The sequence below is a fragment of the Labrus bergylta genome, chromosome 1, assembly GCF_963930695.1.
Source record: "Labrus bergylta chromosome 1, fLabBer1.1, whole genome shotgun sequence".
NCBI classification, from domain to species: Eukaryota; Metazoa; Chordata; class Actinopteri; order Labriformes; family Labridae; genus Labrus; species Labrus bergylta.
Genome location: NC_089195.1, coordinates 33,073,737 through 33,085,074, shown reverse-complemented (window position 1 = coordinate 33,085,074; position 11,338 = coordinate 33,073,737).

Below are 11,338 nucleotides of genomic sequence, written 5' to 3'. Positions count from 1 at the left end.
ATTTAATTTTCTAGATTTTACAATATCGATTAGAAAATCTGAAGAAATCTTCAGGGGACGAGGATAAGGTCAAAAATCAATATTGGGGGGCTGTGATTTTCAGGGGCCTTCAGCAGCCCTGATATGATTCTGAAGTGGACATCACTTACAATAAAACATTTCCTGTGATCAAAGTTCAGCGCTACATCCTCAATTGTAGGCTGAAACTCAAACATACAAAGAGGATGTAAACCAGATTCAGAAACATTGCGGCCCTCTCGGGAGCTCGGCAGTGGAAAACTATCCTGAGGTCTGATGAGTCAAAATGTGACTTTCTGTTTCCCAGTCCTGGACGCCTCATCCCCTGGGCTAAAGAGCTACCTGTTACCAGTGCATAGATCAAAAGCCAGCCAGGATTTTGGGCCCGAATCCCCCCCTTCCCACCAAAGTCAGCCAAGGCTCGATTAACTTGCCAGATTCTCCTGTAGTGTGAGGTGTGTTAAGAGTGATTTTACTCTCTCAGATCTGCCCCAATTTGAAATCCTGTTGTGTCTGGAGAACACAGAGGACTGCCGAGCACCGACTCTGTGAATTGTTACTTGGAACAGAACAATAGCCAATCAGGAAGCAAGCTGACTTAAGCAGGAAGTCCAGAAACCTTTGATATATTGTCTTTGTGCTGTTTTCAATTTCAACATGGGGTTCCAATGTTTTGCAAACATCATATTTTGTTTTGGAACTGGGGTTATAAAATCAAGTTGGTATGAAGTCCAATTCTGTGGTGGAGACATTGTCCGAGGCGCTGTCACAGCAACAACAGGCAGCTTTTTTTTTTGCCTTTTCTACTCCAGTCTGTCTTCCCCTGAGCTGGATAAGTTCCCTCTGCAGCACTTGTCACTGTTGTTAATGAGCTGTCTACCTTGAAACAGCATCTCGCCTCAGGCTGAGCTAACCAGTGTCTGTAAAGCCACCGCAGCACAGCAGCAGCAGCAGAAGCAGGAAAAGTGTAACAAGATCAAGAGGCAGCCCTGATGTTCAGAGTGTGCTACCGCATGTTTTGTGATGTGCATCTGACGTGTTGTTGCTGTGCTTTTGATGGTGAAGATGTTTAGATATGACTCTCACACCAAGGCCATTGGTTTCATTAGCAGGTAAGGAATACCCTGGTATTGATTATGATAAGAGAGCCTTTTCCAGGGGAAGGAATGAAGAGTTTATCTTTGTCCATGCAAACCAAAAGCTTCTCTTCTCCTCTGTCGCCCCCCGGTGGTGGAATGAACTTCCAAACTCCATTAGAACTGCACCTTTAAGAAAAAGCTAAAGACCCAGCTCTTTCATGAATACCTACTAACTTAATGATGATGGTCTCCAAATTATTGATGATGATGATGGTAATGACGATGGTTTTTGTTTGATAACGACGACTTATAAGATGGTTTCTATACTGATTAGAGCTCTCAAGAACTGCCCTCAATGTTGTGCTTTGCCTCTGGTCACTTCCTGTCAGCACCTGTGTGTCCAATCAGACTCAAAGCTGATCGTTTGCTCTTACTGACATTGTTCCCTTTTTCTAGATCCTTGCTTGTGTTGTTCTTACTCTCTGATGTACGTCGCTTTGGATAAAAACGTCTGCTAAGTGAATTGTAGTAGAATTGTAGAATTGTAGAAAAGCAACAAAATGAATGCCAAATGAATGCAAAATTTTTCTTCGAGCTCACATCTAATTCATTATGTATTTTGGCAAATGCGGTCCTACATTTTAACAGCCAGAGCTCCATGGATATGCTCCTGCAGGAGGGAATCCAACACAAGATACTCTGGTCATGTCTCTGCTGTGACTGTAGATCAGATTTCCCAAAAACCCATATTTATAGCAAAGGTTGTCAACATTTTCTATACTTCGATACAAACCAGTAATGAAACAACCTACATTTTTAAAGGAGTGATATGTAACTCTGACACCTAGTGTTTAAAATGGGTACTGCAGTCCAAATTCAAAACATTGTAGAGAGCTGTCTCCCCCCGCCTCCTCCTCTCTAGAGTCGATGTTGCCATGTCAAAGACACTGAAGTTTCAGGCGGATCCATCTATTATCTTTTTCCACTTTTTCACCACTCAGGGTCACAGGAGGGCTGGAGTCGATCCCAGCTGTCATTGAGTGAGAGACGGGGTCACACTCTGCACTGTTTGCCGGTCAATCACAGGGCTGACATATAGAGACAGACAACCAGCCACACTCACATTCACACCTACAGACAATTTAGAGTCACCAGTTAACCTAACGAGCATGTCTTTGGACTGTGGGAGGAAGCTGGAGAGAACCCACACATGCACGGGGAGAACATGCTAACTCCACATTAACTCCATTGGATCTGCAGAGTCTCTCTGCACCTTTAAGAAAAAGCTAAAGACCCAGCTCTTTCATGAATACCTACTAACTTAATAATGATGGTCTCCATATTATTGATGATGATGATGGTAATGACGATGGTTTTTGTTTGATAACGACGACTTATAAGATGGTTTCTATACTGATTAGAGCTCTCAAGAACTGCCCTCAATGTTGTGCTTTGCCTCTGGTCACTTCCTGTCAGCACCTGTGTGTCCAATCAGACTCAAAGCTGATCGTTTGCTCTTACTGACATTGTTCCCTTTTTTCTAGATCCTTGCTTGTGTTGTACTTACTCTCTGATGTACGTCACTTTGGATAAAAGCGTCTGCTAAGTGAATTGAATTGTCCACACAACGAGTCTCCTGTCCGACGGGGATTCAAACCAGGAACCTGGTAGGCAACAGCACTTACCACTGCAGCAGTGCAGCCCGAAAACGCCTTCAATATAAGATTACTTATCACTGAAATGCTTGCCCTTATTATTGATCCCCCGCTGGATTGTTATAAATGTGTGACAGCTATGACCTTATTGCAGTGGCCTGCATGGCGGTGAGTAGTGTCCAAAATCTGTTTTTTAATTGTGGTGGTGAACTCCCCAGTACATCACAGAAAACTTTCTGTGTAGGGAGCACGGAGCAGTGAATGAGTTTGTGCTTTTGGACACCGTAATGTCTGAAAGCGAGGACATTAGATCTCAGCAGAGCTCGATTTGCCATTTTATAAAAGACGAACTCTGTGTGCATCACTGTAACATCATTTTTTTTAAGAACATGGAAATGTATTCACCAGATTGAGTTGCATGTTTTTCCAAAGCCACTGGTCCATGCATAAATTTTCATTTGTTAGCTAACATACACTTCTACATCCACGCTCATCCTGCAGACTGAGTACACAGCGAACGCCCTGATCCTCCCAGACTGTAGACACCGGGTGATTTGTTAAGATAATCTCGTGTTGTGTCAGGGTCGAGGAATCTCTTTTGTCCGTAAAATGTCAGCGCACAGCCTGCAGGATTATCTTCAGCACATTTGATTGTCACATGTGAAATCACCCAAACAAATCTGTACAAATGAAGCAACACAAATCGAAGGATGAGATGAAGACGGATCATAGTGTGCAGAGAAAATCCTCACAGTTGGATGAATGATTATAGAACTAATCAACGCTCAATGCACAACTGTGTGATGAAGCTGCCCTCAATTAAACTCCAATCTGCTGACATCATTTGTAAATAAGTTCTTCTAGTTTGAAAAGAAAAGAAAAAGATAAATGCCCCCAAAACAAAAAAACACATTTTGTCTTTTTCATGCCTTTAATATCTATAAACTCTGAACATTGAATTGAACTGAAACAATCCTCGTTTTTTCTTTACACCAGTCGAGGGGCAGTTTAGTAAATAATAGAAAAACAGTCCAACTTTTTTGGAAGACATACTATCCCTGTCAGAGTTTACGCATTTATCACGATGTAATTATAGCCCAAAATTTATGCATTTATCTTTAACTAAAGCTCTAGCGAAAGCTCAGTCAGGAAGACTTCATATTCTGTTTATTCTCACACTGTGTGACATCGCTCCTCCACGCATGCTCACTCCTTTTTTTGTAATCATCACCTGCTCACATCTATCTACTCCTTCATCGTTAACCAATCATATTGCTGCTGTATTTATTAAAATGTGGCTTTCTACAATTCTACAATTCACTTAGCAGACGCTTTTATCCAAAGCGACATACATCAGAGAGTAAGAACAACACAAGCGAGGATCTAGAAAAAAGAGAACAATGTCAGTAAGAGCAAACGATCAGCTTTGAGTCTGATTGGACACACAGGTGCTGACAGGAAGTGACCAGAGGCAAAGCACAACATTGAGGGCAGTTCTTGAGAGCTCTAATCAGTATAGAAACCATCTTATAAGTCGTCGTTATCAAACAAAAACCATCGTCATTACCATCATCATCATCAATAATATGGAGACCATCATCATTAAGTTAGTAGGTATTCATGAAAGAGCTGGGTCTTTAGCTTTTTCTTTAAGGTGCAGAGAGACTCTGCAGATCCAATGGAGTTCTCTTCCACTAGTTCATTCCCCATCATCACCAAGCCGTTTAGTACTCTGAAGACTAGAAAAGAAATATACAAGCTCAAGTCCATTTACCATTTACAAAACAACTTAACATTTAGATGTTAGTGTCTATACCAGGCAGAACATCTGCAGCCAGATGTTTCATTCAAAATCACCCTTAAAGCCTCCGATGAAACCAGCTCATTAAGTTCCAACGTTGTGATTGTTTTCACTGAGAAGCATCCTGTCTTTGTTGTTTTATTTGGGCTCTTTTTTTGAAACTCTACATCATTGTAACTGAGGGAAACCTCAGTGATATTTAATGCTTACATAAAAGTTTGAAATGAAGTCTTTTTGTAAGTCGTAACAAGTAAAGGGAGCAGAAAACATAAACCTCCTTTTCCCCAGGTTCAGCTCTGACCTTTGGAACAGAAAAAGTAAAAAATGGATCCTGTAGGTCTGAAGATTGTAAGTTCCTGTACCTCTGGCTGATAGAGGGTCGAAGCAGGTAGTTTATATTCTTCACATTTCAGGAAACAGTAGCCTTTAGAGTTAAAGGAAAACAGTTTGCAAAGAGTTGACTTCATATAGTCTTTAAATGATTTTATGCAGTGATGTATTTGCAGCTTGTTTCCACTTTCCCGGGTGGCCAATTAATTAAATTATTGTCAGTTTAAAGATCCTATCTCGCATTATTTTGTTTTTACTACATCTTTTTTTTTTTGTGTCCACTTTAGCTGAAACACACCAAGCAGACACAGCACTGTAATTGGGTTTTATTGCTGTCTGTTTCTTTGCGAGAACAGTCAGAGTCCACCGCTAAAACACACATTTACAACACAAATTGGGATGGACTACGGAGCGGCTGCTAACAAGGGTTATTTTTCTGCTTCAGGACACAGATTCTAAAAGTCTGCCGCAGAGAAATCCCCCCAGAGTGTCAGAACAAAACAAGGTGGAAATGAGCCCGACCAGAAAATACAGCTCATGAAGTTAATTTAGGCCCCCTCAGTTTTTGACTGTGGCTTCAGTCCCGCCCTCCCTCGGCTCCCAAACAAAGACGGCCTAATTGGGAGTCTGGAGTTGGTCACCAAAAAGCAAACAAAAACCGATCTATTACCTCTGAACTGTAATTGAAAACAAAGCCTGGAGTTAATTACTAATCGTTAATCATCCCTTTCTGCTCAGCTACCTGTTCACCTGATCAATTCTCAACGCACAAACTTTTCTCTTCCTCAGAATCTCCCGCTGGACGGGATGGAGGGAAACCGTTTGAAAGGAGGGATGAAGAGAGATGACAGAAATCGATGGAGGAGTTGAGAACTGACTCGAGATAGAGAACATGACAATGAGGTGAGATTGATTTATCTGTAATGAATGAGGGGAAATGGCTCGGCGGAGCGATTTGTCGCCGGCACGTCCGGGCTGATTGCGAGCCGTTTTGTGAGAGGTTGAAAGGCGATGGAGGGTTTGTGATGCTGATTGACAGCGCAGGTTGACACGCGAGGGACCATTTGCATTTTCATTACAGCCGAGATTGACTCCCTTCTCCTGTGTGGCTTGATACCGAAAAACACTTTCTCACACACACACACACACACGTGAACACACACACACACACACACACACACACACACACACACACACACACACACACACACAAACACACACACACACACACACAGAGTAATACAAATACGGAAACATCTCAACACTGTCTCCGTGCAGATTCTGACCTTCGGCTTCTCTGCAGTGTGACTGACAGACACACAGAGGGTTTGTGTCGGATCTTAAAAAATTATGATAAAAGAATCGTTCCTAAAAATAGATCAGAGGAACACGTTTTTTAGCCGTATGCAAGCCCAAAAATGTAAGACACTGAGGTGATTTTCAACATTAGATCATGTGTTGACCTGGGAAGGTGTGCTGGCTAAAGCTAAACAGTGTTATGATGAAGCCATGTGCACACACACACACACACACACACACACACACACACACACACACACACACACACACACACACACACACACACACACACACACACACACAATGATGTTTCTCTTAGTCCAGCACGCTGTTTTGACAGCCGGCATCCCTCAGATTGAAAAGAGCAGTCATCTGAGAGTGGCATCACTAAAGAACGCTGAAGGAAAAAGAGGCCTGCGGGGGGGACACGGGGGGGGGGGGGCACCGAGGGGCCTCACACTGACACTGTGACTGACAAACCTCTGTCCCATCCTGTGACAGCTGCGACACCGATACACAGAGTCAACAAGCTCCTGAATGCACCTTCTAAGACAAAGAGGAACAGCAGATCTCCACATAGGGATCCAAACAGGAAATCTCAAAAACACAGAGGGAAGGCCACAGGAAATAAAAAGATAAAATGAGATCAGCGTTATACCTATCCTCTCTCTCTCACATGCTGCATACACAGCGTTATGAAAACAGTTCAACTTTTTGAATCACCGCCACATTGTCGTTGTCACTTCTTCCTCATCGACCAATCAAAACCAAGAAAGGGTGGGGCTTGTGACGTCGGCTTTTTTAGCATCAATGGAGGAGAAAACAATCTGACTCTTCTTTTTCAGGGTACAATTTTTGTGCATAAATGACTATATTGAGCACACTGAGCAATTAAAAACAACCTAACTGCCAATACCAAGGAAGGAAAGTAGTTACATCTCGTAACCTAGCAACAAGAAGCGAACAAGAAGCTCTGAAACTGAGGTGGTAAGTAAGTGCTGCCATTACGAAAAGGACCGTCAATGGACACAGGCCCTAAAACCAAATTATTTGTTGGTCTGGTCCAAAGAGTACTTTCTTCATTCCATGAAGCTACAGCGCACTGTCACTCACTTTTCTCACTCAGAAGAGCTTGTTAGCTTGTTTATAATATCGACTTAGGTCATCACCAGAGAAAAACTTCATATGACTTAACTCTAAGTGTGGTGATTAGAATAAGGAGCTTGTCCACAACAAAGCACCACACTGTCGATTGTTCACCTTCAATACAAAAGCACCTGATGGGGCGGCTGTGGCTCAGTTCGTAGAATTGGTCGCCTCCCCCCACCAGAAGGTTGCGGGTTTGATCCCCAGCTCCTGTGGCTACATGTACGATGTGTCCTTGGGCAAGACACTTAACCCCAAGTTGCTCCACCTGCTTCATCGACAGCATATGAATGTGTATGAATGTGTATGAATGTGATTATTTACTACTGAATGTCACTTTACCCAGCAGCCTCTGCCATCAGTGTGTGAATGTGTAGGTGTGACCTGTGCAACACGCTGAAAATGCTTTTTATATTTTCATATCTTTTTCTGTCATTTTGTTATATCAGTGTGTCTAGTTAAACTAATTTAATTTCCAGAAGTATTTAAGTTAATTTACATTTCTAAGAGTAAACAGTAAATACTGTGTGTTTTATCTACCTTTTAAAATTAAGACGCTGGCCCTTTAAGAGAGGCTCTGTGAAGGAGACACAGGTGTGTGTAGGCAGAAAATGAAGCTTGTGGGGCATTTCTTTAAATAAAGTTGCTAAAAGTGAAGATGGACGAGTTCTGACCGGTTCATTTCAAGGGTGCAACACCTGCAGTGTAAAAAGCGCTAAACAAGCTCAAGTCCATTTACCAGATGTCATACTCTTTGCAAGGGGAAACTGATGTTCAGAGCAGAGAATGTAATATTTAACAAATGCAGTGTGGACAGTGAGCGGTATCCAATGCTCACATGCTGTGTGAGTCAGTGTCCTTTAGTCACCCGAGTCCAGCAATCTTGGTTAGTCTGGACATGCCCCTGGCAGTTCCCCCACATTAAAGCCGCATCGTATTTGATGAAAGATTGCACTTTTGCCATCCTCCTGTGTGCCTAAAAGAGCCACCGAGGTCTCTGCCTTTTGGTGGTCAAATGGAGAAAAGAGGATTGATTGATCGAGCCACTTTCCGCCGTATGAAGCAATAAAAAGACAGAGCAGGGCAGAGAAATCAATAAGAGGTTTATAAAGGCTGCTGTTGCACGGTGGATATGATGCTGTGACCGCTCTGGATTGAACAATGTGAGGTGGAGGAAGAGGAAGACAAGGACGGGAGGATTTGGAGTTGAACACAAGTCGGAATACAAGTCAAACTGACATGTAGGGTGGATACTATTTTAAGAAACTCTTGGGATATTAGTGATGGGAGGTGTGGTCGGAAGGCAAAGAAGAAAACCACCAGTCACACCAGATTCTTCAGTAATTCAACCCGAGTCGTCTGAGCTCCTAACAACACTGTACCGCCAATATCCAATCGTCTACAAGGGGTTGAGACGGTGTCCTAAATAGGACAAATGGTGTGAGTGGTCCGAGAAGGCAGCGATGTGTCAAACCCTGCCATGGTTAGCAAGAGGTTGTAGAGGCGGAGTGATTAAAGCAATGAATCACTGGTGGGAAGGGCTCAGCTGCCGGCGTCATCGCACACACGAGCTGCCGATTCAGGGCGCCCATAAGAAGCACGAGCAATTCCTCACTGAAACAAGAAAAAACAAAGTGTGTGTGTGTCTGAGACAGAGAGAGATGTTTCAATATATAGGTTTCAAACTCTCTTGTTTATACAACGCTATATAAATGTGTCCAATTTCATTTTTTTTAACAGCAGAAATAAGACTCATAAATCTAGATAACAGATGTTTACAGAGGGCCACGAGAGCTTTGTTATACTGTGGGGGAAAATGAGCTCAGGTGTCAGCTGCAGGTGTTCAGTGGACTGGAGAGATGGTACACATCCGTCAAGATCCTATTATCCTAAATTTCAAGTGAATAAATGATAAAAGTTATTACAGCGTAGACTGAGGCAAAAATAAAACAAGACTTGAAGTGAAAAGCCGAACAGAATAAATGTACAAATTTAATTATATTGTAAAGTCTCAGTGACATCACCCACTGGTTTCTGGAGGGGAGTTTTGCAGTCCAACAATGGCGGTGGCCATATTGAAAATGCTATCCCAACCCAACTTGTTTATGTATGGTTTATTTGATAGGGACAGACACAACATACAAAGAAACACTGTTAAAAAAGCATCCTGGTAGCAATCTAGTAGTCTCAGCTTTCCTCCGCTCTTTAAAGGAGCAGTATGTAACTCTGACACCTGGTGTTTAAAACGGGTACTGCAGTCCAAATAAAAAAAAATGTAGAGAGCTGTCTCCACCCCCCCCTCCTCTCTAGAGACGATGCTCACTCAGGTCACCATGTGGTGGACTCTGAAGCTTCAGTGTTTATCCAGCTCTGCATGGGTCTGTAAACCTTTCTGTGTTCTAACCTCTCTCCATTTTTCAAAAGCATCTCCAATATTGATCCTAGTTTGAGCACGTTTCTGCTCGTGGAGCTTATTAGAAACATGCAGAGGCTTTTTAGGTCGGGTACAATCACTTCTATCTGAACCACTTCTCTTGCCCGCTTCCATCGCTGCAACACCTGTTGACCTGATAACTGCTCTCATATCTGGCAAACAGAGGGGCGTCCAAAACGGCCTTGTGGGGGTCGCCTTAAAACCGCCTACCTTCTCTGGTCCAAACAAATCCAGAGCATTCAGGAGCAGAATCTAAAGTTAGAAGGAGGACATACTGGCTGCTGCATTGTTGTTAGAGAAGCCAGCACTTCAACATAGCATGTTTCCTTAATGTCTGATCAGATAGTAAGGTACCTTTATCATCTCATTCAGTAGATATCTCACATATTTGTACTTTAATAACAGTCTGCAGACAAAGAACTTTGAGCACTATGATAGCATCAGCCTGCTGCCGTGATATTAACACGATTTGCTGTCTATCAGTGCAATACACAGATCCCGATTTGGCACCACAGCTTACCACAATCCTGCTGCGCCACACTGACAGAGACCAAGCTGATCAATCCTTGTTGCTCACTCCACACCTCTGTTGGCATCATTTATCCTACTCCAGTGCTGCATCTATGCCAATATTAATCAATATGTAGTGTGATTGATGATGACACCCACAGTCTGCCACAGTGACTGTTCTCTCCTCGACAACAAGACACTTAAAGTCAGCTTGATCAGATAGAAGAACTCCAGTGTCTGTCATCTGACACTGGAGAAAATGTATAAGGCCGGGTATCAGTCCAGCAGGAGTCTCTGCTCTCTTAAGGCCCTGACACACCAAGCAGACTGTGGACAACGCCTTTGTCTTGGCCAAATAGTTTAACTGGGACACACAGCAAAAACTAGGGCGACGACCGCTCACCGACGGACCGACGGCTAACAGTCTCCTTGGAAAAAGTTAGCTATCAGGGAGAGGGAATTACATGCAGGAACGGAGCCACAGGTCGGATCCGGACCGTCCACCTGGAGGACTTAAAGGGATACTTCACCCATTTGCATTAAGCTTTGTATCATTAGAAACCTGGTAGTATTTTTGAATGGTCGTGCATCCCGCCCTCATTTTCCCCTGAGATCGTCATTTTGCGTCTTCGGAAGCTGTTGCGGTAAGCGGGGTGAAACTACAACGCTAGTTCCTCATATTTTCAACCACTGAAGCTACAGACCAATCACAGATCAGTGGGTGGGAACTCACTCCCAGAAAGGCCGCCGGGGCCGGTGCTGGCCACCGGGGCCACCTGCCAAGACACAAGACCGGCCTGTGTAGCAACCGTCTCGCGGCTATATTGCTGGCCGCCGCTGCCAACTCAGCAGCCGAGACAGAAGGCCTGCCTGTCGGCGGCAGTGAGGACGAGGAGCCGGGGCCGGCTAAAGAAATCTCGGAATCAGTTGAGGAAACGGCCTAATGTGTTGAAGTAAATATGACTGTAAAACCTGACCTTAGTGGGAGTGGCCTGTGCAGCTGTGCATTCTGGGAGTTGGGGTCTTTCATCCACATGAGCCAAAAAGACACTTTCTGCCTTTTCTC